At 44.7% G+C, this 19,457-nt stretch overlaps 2 protein-coding genes across 5 annotated transcripts in view; one reads left to right on the forward strand and one right to left on the reverse strand.

Annotated features, from left to right (window-relative positions):
- Positions 1–15,591, reverse strand: part of MAFF (MAF bZIP transcription factor F) — a 53,670-nt gene extending 38,079 nt beyond the window's left edge. For 2 of the 4 annotated variants that reach the window (XM_056523952.1, XM_056523945.1), the window contains exon 1: positions 4,984–5,365. The gene's annotated coding sequence lies outside the window, so the exon portion shown is untranslated. Of the gene's footprint in view, positions 1–4,983; positions 5,366–12,407; positions 12,709–15,455 lie in introns of those variants that run through there. The other 2 variants (XM_056523950.1, XM_056523949.1) reach the window with 2 other exon arrangements.
- A 177-nt stretch (positions 15,592–15,768) lies between these two features.
- PLA2G6 (phospholipase A2 group VI) overlaps positions 15,769–19,457 on the forward strand; it is an 83,066-nt gene continuing 79,377 nt past the window's right edge. Inside the window, exon 1 of the mRNA XM_056523938.1 lies at positions 15,769–16,037. The gene's annotated coding sequence lies outside the window, so the exon portion shown is untranslated. The remainder of the gene's footprint in view (positions 16,038–19,457) is intronic.

The raw sequence follows: 19,457 nt of genomic DNA on the forward strand, positions 1-19,457 counted from the left end.
TGGAACCCAGCTGTAAGGGAAGATTAAATATAAACACAGAGTCTCCTTAAAGGGGTACTCCGTGAAATGAAATTTTATTTCTCATCAACTGGTGCCAGAAAATGAAACAGATTTGTAAATTACTTCTATTTAAAAATCTTATTCCTTTCAGTACTTATCAGCTGATGTATGCTCCAAAGGAAGTTGTATAGTTCTTTTTTAATCTGACCACATTGCTCTCTGCTGACACCTCTGTCCATGTCAGGAACTGTCCAGAGCAGGATAGGTTTGCTATGGGGATTTTCTCCTGCTCAGGACAGTTCCTGACATGAAAAGAGGTGTCAGCAGAGAGCACTGTGGTCAGACTGGAAAGAACTATACAACTTCTTCTGTAGCATACATCAGCGGATAAGTACTGGAAGGGTTAAGATTTTTAAATAGAAGTAACCGAAAAATCTGTTAAAATTTTGGCACCAGTTGATTTAAGAAACATTGTTTTCCACCAGAGTACTGTTCAAGGCAGTGTTCCCTCACCAGCCAAAGTCCGGGCATGCGGGGAGTTGTAGTTTTGCAACGGCTGAAGGCACAATGGTTGGGAAACACGGCTTTAAGGTGAGAGCACAAGTTACAGATTTATTGGAAACATCCTTGTGCCAAATTCATCCAATTACCTGCATCACATGTGAACTGAATCATAACACTGGGATCCTATCTAATGCATGATCTAACAATACCCTACTGCAAATTATCTTAATATAATATTGAAGAGGCCTTCTAACTTTAGGATCCAAGAACCCTTAAAGAGGTCTGTAGATTTTATCATATCTTTTTTATTAAAGGGGTACTCCGGCGCTTAGACATCTTATCCAAAGGATAGGGGATAAGATGCCTGATCGCTGGGGACCCCCGTGATCTTGCATGCCGCACCCCGTTAGAATCAGTCCCCGGAGCATGTTCGCTCCGGGTCTGATTATCCCATAGGCTTGCATTGAGGGGGCGGAGCGTGACATCACATGGGGGCGGAACCGTGACGTCACAATGCTCCATCCCCGTGATCGACAGTAATCAGCGAACACGCTGATTCTAACGGGGTGCGGCGTGCAAGATCACGGGGGTCCCCAGCGGCGGGACCCCCGGGATAAGATGTCTAAGCGCCGGAGTACCCCTTTAACATCAAAATACATTTTCCCCCTTTCATGAGTTATAAAAATAGCAGTAGATATTGTCATATGACACAATACACTGAACGATCACTGCATGAGGAACTGCTGGCGCCTGACATCTTGTGACCAATAACCTGATACCACGTGGTGGCCACATCGCAATCGGCTGTCAGATAATGCGCTGACCTCTCCCCTGAACAGCAGTAGGCAACATGGGTGAATGTGAAGAATGTGGTGACTTTGACCATGCGCAGATTGTTGGGGCCCAGAGGCGGTGTCAGTGTTTCTGAAACAGCCGCACCTTTTGGCTGTTCCTAAACCACGGTATTACGAGTGTACCAAGACTGGAGGAACCATGGTCAGACATCCAACAGAAGGTGACAAAGCAGCAGGCCATATGTGGTTGATCCACAAGGTGAGCGTCAGGTGGCATGTTCATTATTATAAGTGTACCAAGACTGGAGGAACCATGGTCAGACATCCAACAGAAGATCACAAAGCAGCAGGCCATGGGTGGTTGATCTAAGAGGTGAGTGTCGGGTGGCAGGTTTTATATCATGAGAGTACCAAGACTGGATGAACCATGGTCAGAAATCCAACCGAAGATCCTGAAGCAGCAGGCCATGTGTGGTTGATCCACGAGGTGAGTGTCGGGTGGTTTGTTTGGTATCACGAGTGTTGAAAGACTGGATGAACCATGGTCAGACATTCAACACAAGATCACAAAGCAGCAGGCCATGTGTGGTTGATCCACGAGGTGAGTGTCGGGTGGCATGTTCGGTATTATCAGCGTACCAAGACTGGATGAACCATGGTCAGACATCCAACAGAAGTCCAAATAGCAGCAAGCCATGGGTGGTTGATCCACAAGGTGAGTATCAGGTGGCATGTTTGGCATCACATCGCAACAAATGACCCAGCAGTAGGACAGCGAGCAGGTAAGACAAATGTCCACAATAACCAAGCTGCGTACCTTGGGGCAACAGGAGTTCAGAAGCCGAAGACCAACAAGGGCGTCCTACATTACCCTGCATCAAGCAAACAGCCAAGGAAGGACATCAACGGACCTTGGACCAATGGCAGTAGGTCGTAAGAAGTGACTGTTTCCTGCTGAACCATATGGATGGCTGGGTCTGCATCTGGTGTAAACAACATGAAGCCTTATTCCATGGGGGCACCCTTGAGATTTAAGAGGCTGGTGGTGGCTGCATCAGTCTGGAGGTCGTTTTCATCATAACACAATCCTTGAATGGTGAATGCTATAGGGACCTCTTAGCTGACCATCTGCCCCCACATCTTCAAGAGGTCTTCCCCAAGCACAGTGGCGTCTTTCAACAGGTAAATGCTCTGTCATGTGGTTTGGATCACCAGGGAACTCTGTCTTAGCCTCCAAACTCTCCAGACTGTAACTCCATTGAACCTATCTGGGATATGCTGGAATGGACATGGGTCGAGATGTCTGGAAGACATGATCACGTGTTCCTAATTCAGTGATCAGTCTGTGTACTTTCTTATAAAAGGGTTCCCCTAATCTTCGTCTCAGAAGCAGGGTTTAAGCTTAAAAAGACATTGGCACTTTAATAAAAAAAAAACACAACTTTTGACATGTCGAGACATGTTCAAGGTTTTGATTCGTCAGGGTCTGAGTGTTCAGACCACGACTAATAGTTAAAACAGCGTAAAAAGCACGACTGACTAAGAGAATCCCATAGACTTACATTGTAAGATTGTCTCGCTTAGTGCGCTCTTCTCACGGATAGTTCTAGCTATAGGTCATGGTCTAAACCAGTGTTTCCCAACCAGGGTGCCTCCAGATGTTGCAAAACTACAACTCCCAGCATGCCTGGACAGCCTTTGGCTGTCCAGGCATGCTGGGAGTTGTAGTTTTGCAACACCAGGAGGCACCCTGGTTGGGAAACACTGGTCTAAACTCTCAGATCCAGACTGATCAAACATTTTGATAGATATATATGACATAGATTTCATTTATTATTATTTTTGGGACGGGTACACTTTAAAGCAGTCCTCTCAAGTTCAAGTTATGCAGCCGCTTATGACCCCGTGACCTGCGGCCAAACTATCACGATCTGGAGACAATTTTTTTTTGCCGGATGTGCCATGCAAGTCTATGGGACATCCAAAAAAAAAATTTGTCTGCGGATCGCAATAGTTTCGCAGCAGGTCACGGGGTCATAAGCGACTGGAAAATTTAAAGCGCAAGACCGAAGCTTCAGTTCACGCATGAGGAGATGCAGCCCACGTTAGGCGGCAATATATCCCACTACAGCAGTGATTTCTAAACTGCGGCTGCCTGGCTGTTGCAAAACTACAACTCCCAGTATGCTCTGACAGCCTCCAGTTGCAAAACTACAACTCCCAGCATGCCCTGACAGCCTACGGTTACAAAACTACAACTCCCAGCATGCCCCGACAGCCTACGGTTACAAAACTACAACGCCCAGCATGCCCCGACAGCCTGTGGCTGCAAAACTACAACTCCCAGGATGCCCCGACAGCCTTCTGTTACAAAACTACAACTCTCAGCATGCCCTGACAGCCTTCGGTGGCAAAACTACAACTCCCAGCATGCCCTGACAGCCTTCTGTTACAAAACTACAACTCCCAGTATGCCCTCACAGCCTTTGGTTTCAAAACTACAACTCCCAGTATGCCCTCACAGCCTTCTGTTACAAAACTACAACTCCCAGCATACCCTGACAGCCTTCGGCTGTCAGGGCATGCTGGGAGTTGTAGTTTTGCAAACAGCTGGCCCGTCACAGGTTGGGGAAACACTTCACTAAGGAATCTCATTCCTGCGTCCACTCCTGATAGGATCCCAGGAAGACGGAAAACTTTTGCTCATCGTCCCCTGCCGCTCCGATCGTTCCCATTTTAGGAAACCAAAAACACGGGAATAAGAATGTGAACCCATTCCGCAGCCCCTTTTTTCCCCCCAGACACAACCTTCCTTCTAACGCTTCCTTGTGGATCCCAAAACTCCTTTTACCTCTCCACGCCTCCTGCATGTTACTTACAATACGACACAGACAACACCCAAAAAAGAAAAATAACAGGAATGTTACGTAAGGAATGTTACACACACTCCTCTCCGGAAGACAACGCTAACAACATGACTTCATCTGGGAGCAATCAGCGGGGAAAAAACACAGCCAGGGCCAGAGCCCTCCCTCCCCATGTTACACAATGATTGCAATCCGTCACACTGCGCCGACACCCCCCCTGTGCCTTACCTGGAGTGGGTGTTACCTCTACGGAATAGCGTCAGGTACACAGCATGGCGAGCATGGATCACTATAGACCTGGATGAACTGTCATGGGCACCTGTGGGGGGGACTATGACAGCTCTTCCTGCTCATCCTTACCATAGCAATAAGCCATATGCGTAAAGAAGTTGCCTTATGTTTTATTATGTAAACAAAGCCTTTCTAATTCCAAAATAGAAACATATTGTAGTATTTGTAGCTCCATGTTAGGGAACGTAAGAAAAACGCAACAAAATAAAACAAAAACAAAACGTAAAAGCCTCAGTGTTTACTAACAGAATTCCATAGGGCTGATACCAGAGAACAACAGAGGAACAGCACTTCCTTCCTGCTGATCGTGCACACAATGACTGAGGCTGCTGTAGGACTACAACTCCCAGCACCGCCTAATACAACAGCCTGGTGGAGCCAACAGGTTGCAGAGCACGGCCGATCCCGGATGTACCGTGTAAACACAGCCCTAAAGCGCCCTCCCGCACCATCTTTAGTAGGATCCAGTGGGGCCCCCACCCTGCGGCGTGGATGGGCGGCACATGGGGGGCACGGAGCCCACTCACCTGCTGTGCTGTGGGGCGCGGGGCCTGGAGGTCCCTGGAGCTGCCTTGTGCCTGGCGGAGGGAGCGCTCAGATCTGCTGAGTTGTAATGTTACAGTTTCCTGGAATTACTCACTCACAGATTCCTTTCATTCATAAAAACACAGTCATGCACTGACGTCATCGCCGAGGAGGGGCCAACGGCTTGTCACATGATGGGAGCGGTGATGTCATCCGCATGCCTGAGTTTTAAAGGGGCAGCGGCGCAGAAGAGCTGGATGATCCACATTTCTGACCAGGGGGTCTGCATACTGTATGAGAGGATCATCTCCTGTCCTGTAATACGAGCACTGACAAGAGCTCCACAACACCACGTGACTGATTTACTGTTCTTTTTTTAACCCCTTAAGGACCCGTTTTTTTATTTTTTTTTCCATTTTAGCACTTTCATTTTTTCCTCCTTACCTTACCTCCTTAAGGCTAAGTTTCCACTTGGGTTTTTTTCTGGCAGTTTTTGGATATCTGCCACTGCAGTTTTTGAGCCAAAGCCCGAACTGTATTCAAAAGGAATAGGACATATAAAGGAAGGACTTACACTTCTTCTCCCTTATGGATCCACTTCTGACATTGGCTCAAAAACTGTAGTGGCAGATATCCAAAAACTGACAGAAAAAAAAAGTGGAAACTTAGCCTAAAGAATCATAACTCTTTCAATTTTGCACCTAAAAATCCATATGATTGCTTATTTTTTGTGCCACCAATTCTACTTTGTAATGACATCAGTCATTTTACCCAAAAATCTACGGTGAAACGGGAAAAAAAAATCAGCATGCAACAAAAGTGAAGAAAAAACACCATTTTGTAACTTTTGGGGGCTACCTTTTCTCCGCAGTACATTTTTCGGTAGAAATGACACCTTATCTTTATTCTGTAGGTCCATACGGTTAAAATGATACCCTACTTATATAGGTTTGATTTTGTCGCACTTCTGGAAAAAATCATAACTACATGCAGGGAAATGTATACGTTTAAAATTGTCATCTTCTGACCCTATAACTTTTATATTTTTCCGCATACGGGGCGGAATGAGGACTTATTTTTTGCACCGTGATCTGAAGTTTTTAGCGGTACCATTTTTGTATTGAGTGGACTTTTTGATCACTTTTTATAAATTTTTCATGATAGCGGGTCATAGCGGGTCGGGCCCAGCCTCTAACAACGGCCGGGACCCATGGCTAATGGCGCACGGCACTGATCGTGCACTATTAGCCATGGGTCCCGTCTATAACACGTGGCCCCACTTTATAGAAAGGGAGCGTACAGGTACGCCTTGGGTCCTTAAGTGGTTAAATCACTGGAAGATGACTAAGGGGGATGTTCACACTGCATATTTTTCTGTCTGCAAAAGACGCGTCAGAAATCTCAACACATCCCATATTTTTGCTGCGTATTAGGGCTTGTTCGCATTACGGAATATGCACCATGTACTTATTTTGTACAGAATTATACCATGGATTTTTGTTATATATTTCAACCCTAAGGGTCTATTCATGCTGCAGAATTTCTGCTTACGGAATTCTGCTTCAAATTAAAGCCCATAGACTTCTATGGGATTCCACACTCCCATTCACACTTCTGAATTTCTGCTTACGGAATTCCTCAAGAGAAAATTCAGAAGTGTGAATGGAAGTGTGGAATCCCATAGAAGTCTATGGGAGCTAAAGGAGTAGTCCAGTATTGAAAAACGTATCCCCTATCGTAAGGGTAGGGGATAAGTTTCAGATTGCGGGGGGGTCCAACCGCTGTGACCACCGCGATCTCCTGTACGATGCCCCGGTTCTGTACGATGGGGTGTTGACCACCGCACAAAGCGACGGCCGACAAGCCCCCTCAATACATCGCTATGGCAGAGCCGGAGACTGCCGAAAGGAGCGCTCCGGCTCTGCCATAGAGTTGTATTGAGGGGGCGTGTCAGCCGCCGCTTTGTTCGGTGGTTGACATGCCCCTTCCCCCGGGCTGCCGGGGCCCCATACAGGAAATCGCGGGGGGTCTCTCGCGAACTGAAACTTCATTAGAATAAGGAATACGTTTTTCAATACTGGACTACTCCTTTAATTTGAGGCGGAATTCCACAAGCGGAAATTCTGCCGCGTGGATAGACCCTAAGGGCTTGTTTACACTACGGAATATGTGCTGTCACTTATTTTGCACCGAATTTTACCATGGAAATAAGCACAGAAATTCAAAATCCCATTGACTAATGGGCTTTTCTGCACGGATTCCGGAAAGTTCCGCAGTGTGAACAGTGCAGCAACCTCCCACTGAAATCTGTTATAAGGCTGCAGCAAGCAGAATGTAGTGTGAACGAGCCCTAGTGCACTGCGTAGGAACAAAACCCCCCTAAAGTTGCTAGATTGCTTTTTTGTTTTCAATTCCTTCCAATAAATGTATCCATTTTTTATTTTTGCCGTAGATTCTGTGGTAAAATATGTGATGTCAATACAAAATACAATTGGAGCACAAAATAAGCCCTTTAAATGGGTAGAAAATTGAAAGCATTATGGTTTTTAGAAGGAGAGGAGGGAAAAAAAGAAAGAAAAATATTTTTTAAAAATTTGGCCAACTCCTTAAGAGGTTAATAAATAATAAAATAAAAATATATTCCCTTCATAACCACCAGCCATGTATACTCCCCCCCCCCCCCCCCCCCCATGTAAGTGGCTTTTATTGGGTGATTTTTTCCATATGGACACCACAAATGTGGTGTTAAAAGAGCCCAAGTGTGTCTCACATCAGTCAGCATTGTGTATTTTAGGCGTAGAGACATGACCTCTGACAGGATGATGCCTAAAGATCTGCCAACAGCAGCTATATACAGTCATGGCCGTAAATGTTGGCACCACTGACATTTTTCAGGAAAATGAAGTATTTCTCACAGAAAAGGATTGCAGTAACACATGTTTGGCTTTACACAAGTTTATTCAATTTGTGTGTATTGGAACTAAACCAAAAAGGGAGGAAAAAAAGCAAATTGGACATAATGTCACACCAAACTCCAACAATGGTCTGGACAAAATAATTGGCACCCTTTCAAAATTGTGGAAAAATAAGATTGTTTCAAGCATAAAATAAGATTGTTTCACTCCTTTATACTCACCTGGGCCAAGTAACAGGTATGGGCAATATAATAATCACACCTGAAAGAAGATAAAAAGGAGAGAAGTTCACTTAGTCTTTTCATTGTGTGTCTGTGTGTGCCACACTAAGCATGGACAACAGAAAGAGGAGAAAAGTACTGTCTGAGGACATGAGAACCAAAATGTGGAAAAATATCAACAATCTCAAGGTTACAAAAGTCCATCTCCAGAGATCTAGATTTGCCTTTGTCCACAGGGCGTAACATTATCAAGAAGTTTGCAACCCATGGCACTGTAGCTTATCTCCCTTGGCGTGGACGGAAGAGAAAAATTTATGAAAGGTGTCAACGCAGGATAGTCCGGATGGTGGATAAGCAGCCCCAAACAAGTTCCAAAGATATTCAAGCAGCCCCAAACAAGTTCCAAAGATATTCAAGCTGTCCTGCAGGCTCAGGGAGCATCAGTGTCAGCGCGAACTATCCGTTGACATTTAAATGAAATAAAACGCTATGGCAGGAGACCCAAGAGGACCCCACTGCTGACACAGGGACATAAAAAAGCAAGACTACGTTTTGCCAAAATTAACATGAGTAAGACAAAACCCTTCTGGGAAAACGTCTTGTGGACAGATGAGACCAAGATAGAGCTTTTTGGTAAAGCACATCATTCTACTGTTTACCGAAAATGGAATGAGGCCTACAAAGAAAAGAACACAGTACCTACAGTGAAATATGGTGGAGGTTCAATGATGTTTTGGGGTTGTTTTGCTGCCTCTGGCACTGGGTGCCTTGAATGTGTACAAGACATCATGAAATCTGAGGATTACCAATGGATTTTGGGTCGCACTGTACAGCCCAGTGTTAGAAAGCTGGGTTTGCGTCCGAGATCTTGGGTCTTCCAGCAGGACAATGACCACAAACATACATCAAAAAGCCCCCAGAAATGGATGGCAACAAAGCGCTGGAGAGTTCTGAAGTGGCAGCAATGAGTCCAGATCTAAATCTCATTAAACACCTGTGGAGAGATCTTAACCCCTTAAGGACCAAGGACGTACCGGTACGTCCTTGGTCCTGCTCTTCTGATATAACGCGGGGTTACACAGTAACCCCGCGTCATATCACGGCGGGCCCGGCGTCATAGTGAAGCCGGGACCCGCCTCTAATAGCGCGCAGCGCCGATCGCGGCGCCACGCGCTATTAACCCTTTAGCCGAGCGCTCAGAGCTGAGCCGCACGGCTAAAAGTGAAAGTGAAAGTTCCCGGCTAGCTCAGTCGGGCTGTTCGGGATAGCCGCGGCTAATCGCGGCATCCCGAACAGCTGACAGGACAGCGGGAGGGCCCATTCCTGCCTCCTCGCTGTCCGATCGCCGAATGACTGCTCAGTGCCTGAGATCCAGGCATGAGCAGCCATGCGGCAGAATCGTTGATCACTGGTTTCTTATGAGAAACCAGTGATCAACATAGAAGATCAGTGTGTGCAGTGTTATAGGTCCCTATGGGAGCTATAACACTGCAAAAAAAAAGTGGAAAAAAAAAAGTGAATAAAGATCATTTAACTCCTCCCCTATTAAAAGTTTGAATCACCCCCCTTTTCCAATAAAAAAAAACCAGTGTAAATAAAAATAAAAATAAACATATATGGTATCACCGCGTGCGGAAATGTCCGAATTATAAAAATATATCATTAATTAAACCGCTCGGTCAATGGCGTGCGCGCAAAAAAATTCCAAAGTCCAAAATAGTGCATTTTTGGTCACTTTTTATATCATTTAAAAATGAATAAAAAGCGATCAATAAGTCCTATCAATGCAAAAATGGTACCGTTAAAAACTTCAGATCACGGCGCAAAAAATGAGCCCTCATACCGCCCCATACACGGAAAAATAAAAAAGTTATAGGGGTCAGAAGATGACAATTTTAAACGTATTAATTTTCCTGCATGTAGTTATGATTTTTTCCAGAAGTCCGACAAAATCAAACCTATATAAGTAGGGTATCATTTTAATCGTATGGACCTACAGAATAAATATCAGGTGGAAACAGAAGCCCCCAAAAGTTACAAAACAGCGTTTTTTTTTCAATTTTGTCGCACAATGATTTTTTTCCCATTTCACCGTAGATTTTTGGGCAAAATGACTGATGTCATTACAAAGTAGAATTGGTGGCGCAAAAAATAAGCCATCATATGGATTTTTAGGTGCAAAATTGAAAGAGTTATGATTTTTTAAAGGCAAGGAGCAAAAAACGAAAATGCAAAAACGGAAAACCCCCCGGTCCTTAAGGGGTTAAAGGGGTACTCCCGTGGAAAACTTTTTTTCTTAAATCAACTAGAGCCAGATAGTTAAACAGATTTGTAAATTACTTCTATTAAAAAATCGAAATCCTTCCAGCACTTTTTAGAGGCTATATACTACAGAGGAAATGCTTTACTTTTTAGATTTCTCTGATGTCATGACCACAGTGCTCTCTGCTGATCTCTGCTGTCCATTTTAGGAACTGTCCTGAGCAGCATATGTTTGCTATGGGGATTTTCTCCTGTTCTGGACAGTTCCTAAAATGGACAGCAGAGGTCAGCAGAGAGCACTGTGGTTATGACATCAGAGAAATCTTAAAAGTAAAGCATTTCCTCTGTAGTATATAGCCCCTAAAAAGTACTGGAAGGATTAAGATTTCTTAATAGAAGTAATTTACAAATCTGTTTAACTTTCTGGCACCAGTTGATTAAAAAAAAAAAAAAAATGTTTTCCACGGTAATACCCCTTTAAAATTGCTGTGGGGAAAGGCTCTTCCAATAAGAGAGACCTGGAGCAGTTTGCAAAGAAAGAGTGGTCCAACATTCCGGCTGAGAGGTGTAAGAAGCTTATTGATGTTATAGGAAGCGACTGATTTCAGTTATTTTTTTCCAAAGTGTGGGCAACCAAATATTAAGTTAAGGGTGCCATGAATTTTGTCCAGACCATTTTTGGAGTTTGGTGACATTATGTCCAATTTGCTTTTTTTCCTCCTTTTTTGGTTTAGTTCCAATACACACAAAAGGAATAAACATGTGTATAGCAAATCATGTGTTACTGCAATCCTTTTCTGTAAGAAATACTTAATTTTCTTGAAAAATTTCAGGGGTGCCAACATTTACGGCCATGACTGTAAACGTACATATAATGGAGCGGCGTGAGCGGCCAATCAGCAAGTAGTGGGCGAGTTTACTGGCTGGCATTTATGAGGGCAACATGGTAGAATATACTGTAGTGAGAGCACTCAAATTCGTAAAGATACATTTAAACTGTAACCCAGGGTTCTCCAACCAGGGTGCCTCCAGCTGTTGCAAAACTACAACTACAATTGTAGTTTGTTTTGCAACAACTGGAGGCACCCTGGTTGGGAAACACCGTTGTAAGGGCTAGTTCACACTGTCCTGCAAAGAGAGATGAAGCTCACACTGCGTGGACAGCTCCGGAGGCAACGGAACCTTGTCCAGCAAGTTCTGTGCACGAGTCCTTTAGTAATGAACAGGACTCACACAGTACAGAGAACCGATGTATTCCACTCAAGATCTTTCTTTTGGCGTCACAATCTCTGTTGCTGAAATTCTTCAGTGTGCACTGAGCAACGGAATCCTATTGATAGCAATGGGATTCTGCTACACCGGAATTTCTGAGTGGAATATCCTGTAGGACAAGTTTTGTTAAATGGGCACTCTCATTAAAACTAAGCTATTGCACTCCGTATGGTAAATTTAAAAATCTTTCTAATGTACTTTGTTTAAAAGAAAATTAAGTTTTCTATGTTTTATTTGTGTTTAAAAAAAGCTGACACTAGGTGTCTCCCAACTTGTCCAGAGCACATTTCCCCCTATCTCTTGCACAGACTTTGGACTCCTGCTGGCCTGGCAAAAGTCTAAAATCAGGAAATGCAGTCTGGAGTGCTGAGGGGGGAAGGGTGTGTGTGTGCAGCCTTAGCCAATCATAGCTCATCTCACACACTGAACTGCTCTGGGCTGTGTGTAGCAGAGTGAGGAAGGAAGTTTTCCCCTGTATGGCTTCAGATAATGTCACGCCTGCTGGATAACGCCCCTTCCCAGTCTGTGAATCTGACTGAGACTGAGCAGAAAATACAGAGCAATATCAAGGTAGAAAACTAAAAAATAATAAAAATAAATAATGTGATTTATCATGATGGGGGCAGTGAACTGGGAGGATTATAACATTACAAAAGTACTTGTTACAAAATAAACTGTTCTAAACTTACTCAGGCTATGTGCCCTAACTACTCCTAACACCAAAATTTCAGAGCTTTAAAAAGCTGTGTATCATACCTTTCTTCTTGCTTACATTTCACAATTTCCCAGCAGGAGAAAGTGGGCATTTCCCAGCAGGCATGACATCACTGAAGCCTGCTGGGGACAACTTCTGCCCTCACATTGTTGCAGTGCTGTGATGAATAGAAGAACTCCGGCTCTGTGGATGTTTCAGTTTATGTTGCTATCAGTGAGGCTCCCCGGCCGCCTTCAGTCTGTGCAGCTTTCTGTGAGAATCTGTGGAGCTTTCACTTTCTGTGCAGCTGTCAATCAAGCTCCGTGCAGAGAAACACTTCCTGGGTTCAGACTCCTGCCAGGCCTGGAGAAGACCAAACTTACTGTATTAATTGTGGCAAGGAAAAGAAAAAAGCCACCTAGTGGCAGTTTTTATTAAATTTTAAACATATTTATGTTGATAATTTTAAAAGCAAGTGAATGGTAAAGTGTCTGCTAATTACACAAGGAACACTATATTAAAAGTTTTATTTGGTGACAGGTACTCATGATAGGTACTCTTAAAATTCTCTACCTGTACTACATTTACCGTACTGATGGTACTGCCTGTATTCTAAGGGCTCATTCACACATGGAAAATACAATGCAGCAGCCTCTTATTGTTCTTAATGGAATTCTGCCGCATCATTCACACTACGTTCCGTAACAGAAATTCCTGACCACAGACTCTGCTGAAAGAATGAGCATGTTCATTCTTATGGCAGAATACCCTTGGAAATGCATTTAGGCGGAGCATTCCCCGATCGGTCCTAGAAAGAATCTCTACATGTATCATTTATTTTATTCATTTGTATAGCACCAACATATTCCACAGCCATGTACAGAAGCTGTCATCACTCACATCAGTCTCTGTCCCTATCAGTATTAGATATTAGAGGAATATAAGATGCAGATATTGCAAAAAAAAATAGTGGTTCCATTATTAGATCACATTAAAGGGGTACTCCGATGCTTAGACATCTTATCCCCTATCCAAAGGATAGGGGATAAGATGCCTGATCGCGGGGGTCCCGCCACTGGGGACCCCCGTGATCGCACGCCGCACCCCGTTAGAATCAGTCCCCGGAGCGTGTTCGCTCTGGGTCTGATTACTGTCGATCACGGGGACAGAGCATTGTGACGTCACGCCTTCGCCCCCTCAATGCAAGCTCCTTTGGAGGGGGCGTGACAGTTCCCATAGGCTTGCATTGAGGGGGCGGAGCGTGACATCACACGGGGGCGGAGGAGTACCTCTTTAAAGGAGAAGTCTCATGGATAAAAACTTATCCCCTATCCATAAGAAAGGGGATAAGTTTTATATCGCAGGGGGTCCGAGTGCTGTGGCCCTTTCAATCTCCTGTACCGGGCCCCGACTCTCCCCTGGAGCAGCACTTCATGACCCCTGCCTGAATTGGGGGCCAACCACGCCCCCTCCATATATCTCTATGGGAAAGCTGTTCAGCTATCTTTGGCTCTCACATATGGAAGGGGCATGGTAGCCCCCCACTTCGGGCGGGGGTCATGAAGCACCACTCCAGGGGAGAGGCAGGGCTCCATACAGGAGATTGCGGGGGGCCCTGTTCTGCAGATAGGGGATGTTTTTCTTTATGAGACTACACCTTTAAAGGAGTTCTGTAGTGAAATATAACTTCTCCTATCCAAAGGATAGGGGACAGATTATAGATCACGGGGGTCCGACAGCTGGGACCCCCCTGCTATCTACTGAACAGGGCCCCGGCAGTCTGCTGGAAGGGGCGTGCTGACCCCGCAAGGAGCGACATATGCCTTAGATACATGGAGGGGGCGTGTCAGCTGCTGCTTCCTTGAGGGGTCGGAACGGCTGCCGGGGCCCCATTCAGGAGATCGTGGAGGGTCCCAGCGTTCGGACCCACCGCGATCTATAACTTATCCCCTATCCTTTGGATAGGGGATAAGTTATATTTCACTGCACTACTAATTTAAAGACACAGTTTTTTTATTCTGGTATTTTTTTGTCATGTAAAAACACCACAAAAAACTACTCGCTGTTTTGCACTCCCAATATGCAATTTTTGTGGTGTTTTTTCAAAAAGAGCAGGATTTAGTCTGTGTTTTTTTCTTTAGCTTTTTCTTTGACATGACAAGTCATGTGACACTTTCATCATGTGACTCTAAGATTTCTTTTGAAGAATGGGTGAAAAAAATGGCAGGAAAAAATGCAAATGCTAAACTCAAATGACATTATTTTATGCCGTTTTTTTCTCCCATAAACTTATTTAAAACAAACAAACAAAAAAACTAAAAACAGTGGAGTTTTTTTTCTGGCATTCCCCCCCCCCCCATTTCTTCAATACAATATCTTGAGTCACACGATGAAAGAATCACATGAATTTTCATGACAAAAACACATTGGGAAACAAAACACACCAAGACTACAACGCCACAAAAACTGAATGTTGGGAGTGCAAAATAACAGGGCAGTTTTTTGTAGAATTATTAATTTATTTTTTTCTTTCAGGTAAAAAATAAAAAGGTGGAAACTTAGTGTATGACCTCGTTCTTACGACGGATTTTCTGAGCGGAATGGGGTGAAAAAAAAATTGGTGCTCAGAAATTTAGTTGCAGCAGAGTCTCGTTGCTTTTAATGGGATTCTGCTGCATTGTGCACAAGGCAGAATTTCCGCAGCGGAAAATATAAATAGGTGTTTCCTAACCAGTGTGCCTCAAGCTGTTGCAAAACTACAACTCCCAGCCTTCGGCTGTTCGGGCATGCTGGGAGTTGTAGTTTTGCAACAGCTGGAGACATGCTAATTGGAGAACACAGCTCTAAATACCACCACTCCACAGCTGTTGCAATACTACAACTCCCAGCATGCCTACAGCTGTCAGGGTATGCTGGTAGTTGTAGCTGTACCACACCTGGGCAAGCCAAGGAATCACAGATAGCCCAGCAAAGTTACGTATAATGATTCATACGCATCACTATAAAAAAAAAACAACAAAAAAAACAACACTGCGCCATTGTGCCTTCCATTCCCGTTGCTGGAAAAAAAAGTTGGCTTTCCCACAGTAAAGATGGCGCCCGTCATTTACCCAAGATGGCTGATGATGCTGAGCCTCCCACTAATCTGCCAATATGGCCGCTCTGCCATTAATCATATAGGACAAGCGACCGGTTACATCACTACAGCCGTGAATTGCCGCAAGACTCATAGACTGCGATCTCTCAGCCTATTGGTCCGCCTCCACGAAAGTTCCGCCCTCTCTAAGCGTTCATTGGTTAACCGTGACCGGAGGCGAGCCGTGATTGGTTAAGATTTTTCCCAGCTGTCAAAGTCTTCCCAGCACAGAAGCGTGTGACCGCCGGACGGCAGGTGAGTGCTGATGGCGAATAGGGAAATACAGCGTCACGTGACCACCTATAGATCTACAATGGCTCCTTCTGGGCAGTGACAGCTCCGTGTTCTACCCATGAGCCGGTGTATACTGATCAGTCTATATAGATCACTGATCCCTGCGGCTCAACAGCTGTTGCAAAACTAAACTACAACCCCCATCATACCCTGTCAGCTGAGGGAATTGGCCAATCGCAATTTGTCGGTCTTCAGCTGCTGTAAAACTGCAACTCCCATCATGCCCCGGGTGTTGGGAATGATTGAAATTGTATTGTAACAGGTTGGGATTTAAAATGTTATATATATATATGGTAATAAACATGTGTATAGCAAAACATGTTACTGCAATCCTTTTCTGTGAGAAATATATTCTTCTGTGTGTATTATATGAAATATATATATATTATATATATATATATATATATATATATATATTAGTCATGGCTGTTGATGTTTTTCTAGAAAATGAAGTATTTCTCACAGAAAAGGATTGCAGTAACACGTTTTGCTATACACATGTTTATTCCCTTTGTGTGTATTGGAACTAAACTCAAAAAAAAAAAAAAAAAAAAAGGAGGGAAAAAAAAAGCAAATTGGACATAATGTCACACCAAACTCCAAAAATGGGCTGGATAAAATTATTGGCACCCTTAACTTAATATTTGGGTGCACACCCTTTGGAAAAAATAACTGAAATCAGTCACTTCCTATAACCATCAATAAGCTTCTTACGCCTCTCAGCCGGAATGTTGGACCACTCTTCCTTTGCAAACTGCTCCAGGTCTCTCTTATTGGAAGGCGCCTTTTCCCAACAGCAATTTTAAGATCTCTCCACAGGTGATCAATGGGATTTAGATCTGGACTCATTGCTGCCACTTCAGAACTCTCCAGCGCTTTGCTGTCATCCATTTTTGGGGGCTTTTTGATGTATGTTTGTGGTCATTGTCTTGCTGGAAGACCCAAGATCTCGGATGCAAACCCAACTTTCTGACACTGGGCTGTACCCCCAGATTTCATGATGCCCTGTACACATTCAAGGCACCTAGTGCCAGAGGCAGCAAAACCCCAAAACATCATTGACCCTCCACCATATTTCACTGTAGGTACTGTGTTCTTTTCTTTGTAGGCCTCATTCCGTTTTCGGTAAACAGTAGAATGATGTGCTTTACCAAAAAGCTCTATCTTGGTCTCATCTGTCCACAAGATGTTTTCCCAGAAGGGTTTTGTCTTACTCAAGTTCATTTTGGCAAAATGTAGTCTTGCTTTTTTATGTCTCTGTGTCAGCAGTGGGGTCCTCCTGGGCCTCCTGACATAGCGTTTCATTTCATTTAAATGTCAACGGATAGTTCGCGCTGACACTGATGCTCCCTGAGCCTGCAGGACAGCTTGAATATCTTTGGAACTTGTTTGAGGCTGCTTATCCACTATCAGTACTAATATTTTTCCACAATTTTGGTTCTCAAGTCCTCAGACAGTACTTTTCTCCTCTTTCTGTTGTCCGTGCTTAGTGTGGCACACACAGATGCACAATGCAAAGACGAAGTGAACTTCTCTCCTTTTTTATCTGCTTTTGGGTGTGATTTTTATATTGCCCCCAGGTGAGTTTAAGGGTACGTTCACATGAGCAGATCCCCAGCGTATTTTACGCTGCGGATCCGCTGTTGAAGGGCCGCTGTATGCTGCCTTTACAGGTGCCTGCTCGGAGAAGCAACAGCCGCTACAATAAGACACACTGAAGCGATGTGCGAGTTGCTGCGCATGCGCGGTATACTCTCACACATTGCAGGTGCTCCCCCAGCTCTATGAGCTAGGCCGAGAGCTGCTGCGATGTGCGAGTATACTGTGCATGTGCTCGGCAACTCGCACATTGCAGTGTGTCTGCTTGTAGCAGCGGATTGCTGCTCCGAGCAGGCACCTGTAAAGGCAGCATACAGAGGTCCTTCATTGGCGGATCTGCAGCGTAATACATGCTGGGGATCTGCTTGTGTGAACGTACCCTTAAAGGGGTACGCCACCCCTAGACATCTTATCCCCTATCCAAAGGACGGCTGTCACGCCCACTCCCATAGACTTGCATTGAGGGGGCGGGGCATGACATCACACGGGAACGGAGATATTCCGTTCCCGTGGTCGGGAGCCAGAACCTCCAGCGCTGCTGGAAGCAGATACAGGTGGGTGCTACATGCTATATTGCGGGGGTCCCCAGGGGCAGGACCCCCGCGATCAGACATCTTATCCCCTATCCTTTGCATAGGGAAAAATATGTCTAGGGGTGGAGTACCCCTTTAAGGAGCATCACATGCTTGAAACATTCTTATTTTTCCACAATTTTAAAAGGGTGCCAATAATTTTGTCCAGACCATTTTTGGAGTTTGGTGTGACATTGGCCCTCATTTACTAAGAAAATCGGGTTGTAAGTCTATCTTGCTTTCTTACCCGACTGCTTTTTCCCCTGGTATTTATTATTATGTCGCATCCTGTTTGTCGCACGTGGGTTTTGTTGGTTTTGGTTTCCAACTCCTCTGAGCTGTCGGGGAAAAAATCCACAACAATTCAACAAATTCGGGTTGGAAACCTTTATAAATACGTGGGAAAGCTCAGAAATGTCGGGTTACGCCCCTTTTTCGGGTTTGGGAGAATCCACATTGGGTCTGTCGGGAAAAAATGTTGCATCGTGTCGCAGACTGGCGCACTATGTCTGCGACATGGCGCAGACAAAGATGCGACAAAAAAACCCGACAAAAGAAGTCGGGTTTACAATAGTAAATGAGGGCCATTATGTCCAATTTGCTTTTTTCCCTCCCTTTTTTGGTTTAGTTCCAATACACACAAAGGGAATAAACATGTGTATAGCAAAACATGTGTTACTGCAATCCTTTTCTGTGAGAAATACTTCATTTTCTAGAAAAACTTCAGGGGTGCCAACATTTACGGCCATGTGTGTGTGTGTATATAATATATAGATAGATCTATAACTATCTATAGAGATATAGATCTCTATATTTATTTATTTAAAGGTCTAGATCATGTCCCCCTATTTCCTTCTCTCCTTCAGCCTATGCAGATTTAAAGGGGTTCTCCGGTGCTTAGACCTCTTATTCCCTATCCAAAGGATAGGGCATAAGATGTCTGATCGCTGGAGTCCCGCAGCTGGGGACCCCTGGGATCTTGCACGCGGCACCCCGTTTGTAATCAGTCCCAGGAGCGTGTTCACTCTGGGCCTGATTACTGGCGACCACACGGCCGGCGGAGGCGTGATGTCACACGGGGGCGGAGGCATGGCGTCACACGGGGGCGGAGGCGTAACGTCACACACCACCTGCCGTGTGGTCGCCGGTAATCAGACCCGGAGCGAACACGCTCCGGGGACTGATTACAAACAGGGTGCCGCGTGCAAGATCCCAGGGGTCCCCAGCGGCGGGACTCCCGCGATCAGGCATCTTATCCCCTATCCTTTGGATAGGGGATAAGAGGTCTAAGCACTGGAGTACCCCTTTAAATTATAACAAAATTGATATGTTGCTGCAGATAGGATTAAAAATAAATTACAAATCATATGGACAGTGAAAAAGGAGGTATAGATAGCACTCACCAGGACTTCTGTGCAAACCAGATCTTTTTAATGTGCCATGTTCTTAAGACCTTGCATGCTACAGCAGGAGGCGCGGACACCGGACCAAAACGGTGTGACAGCTGTTTC

Source organism: Hyla sarda, chromosome 6, assembly GCF_029499605.1.
Source record: "Hyla sarda isolate aHylSar1 chromosome 6, aHylSar1.hap1, whole genome shotgun sequence".
In the NCBI taxonomy this organism is placed as follows: Eukaryota; Metazoa; Chordata; class Amphibia; order Anura; family Hylidae; genus Hyla; species Hyla sarda.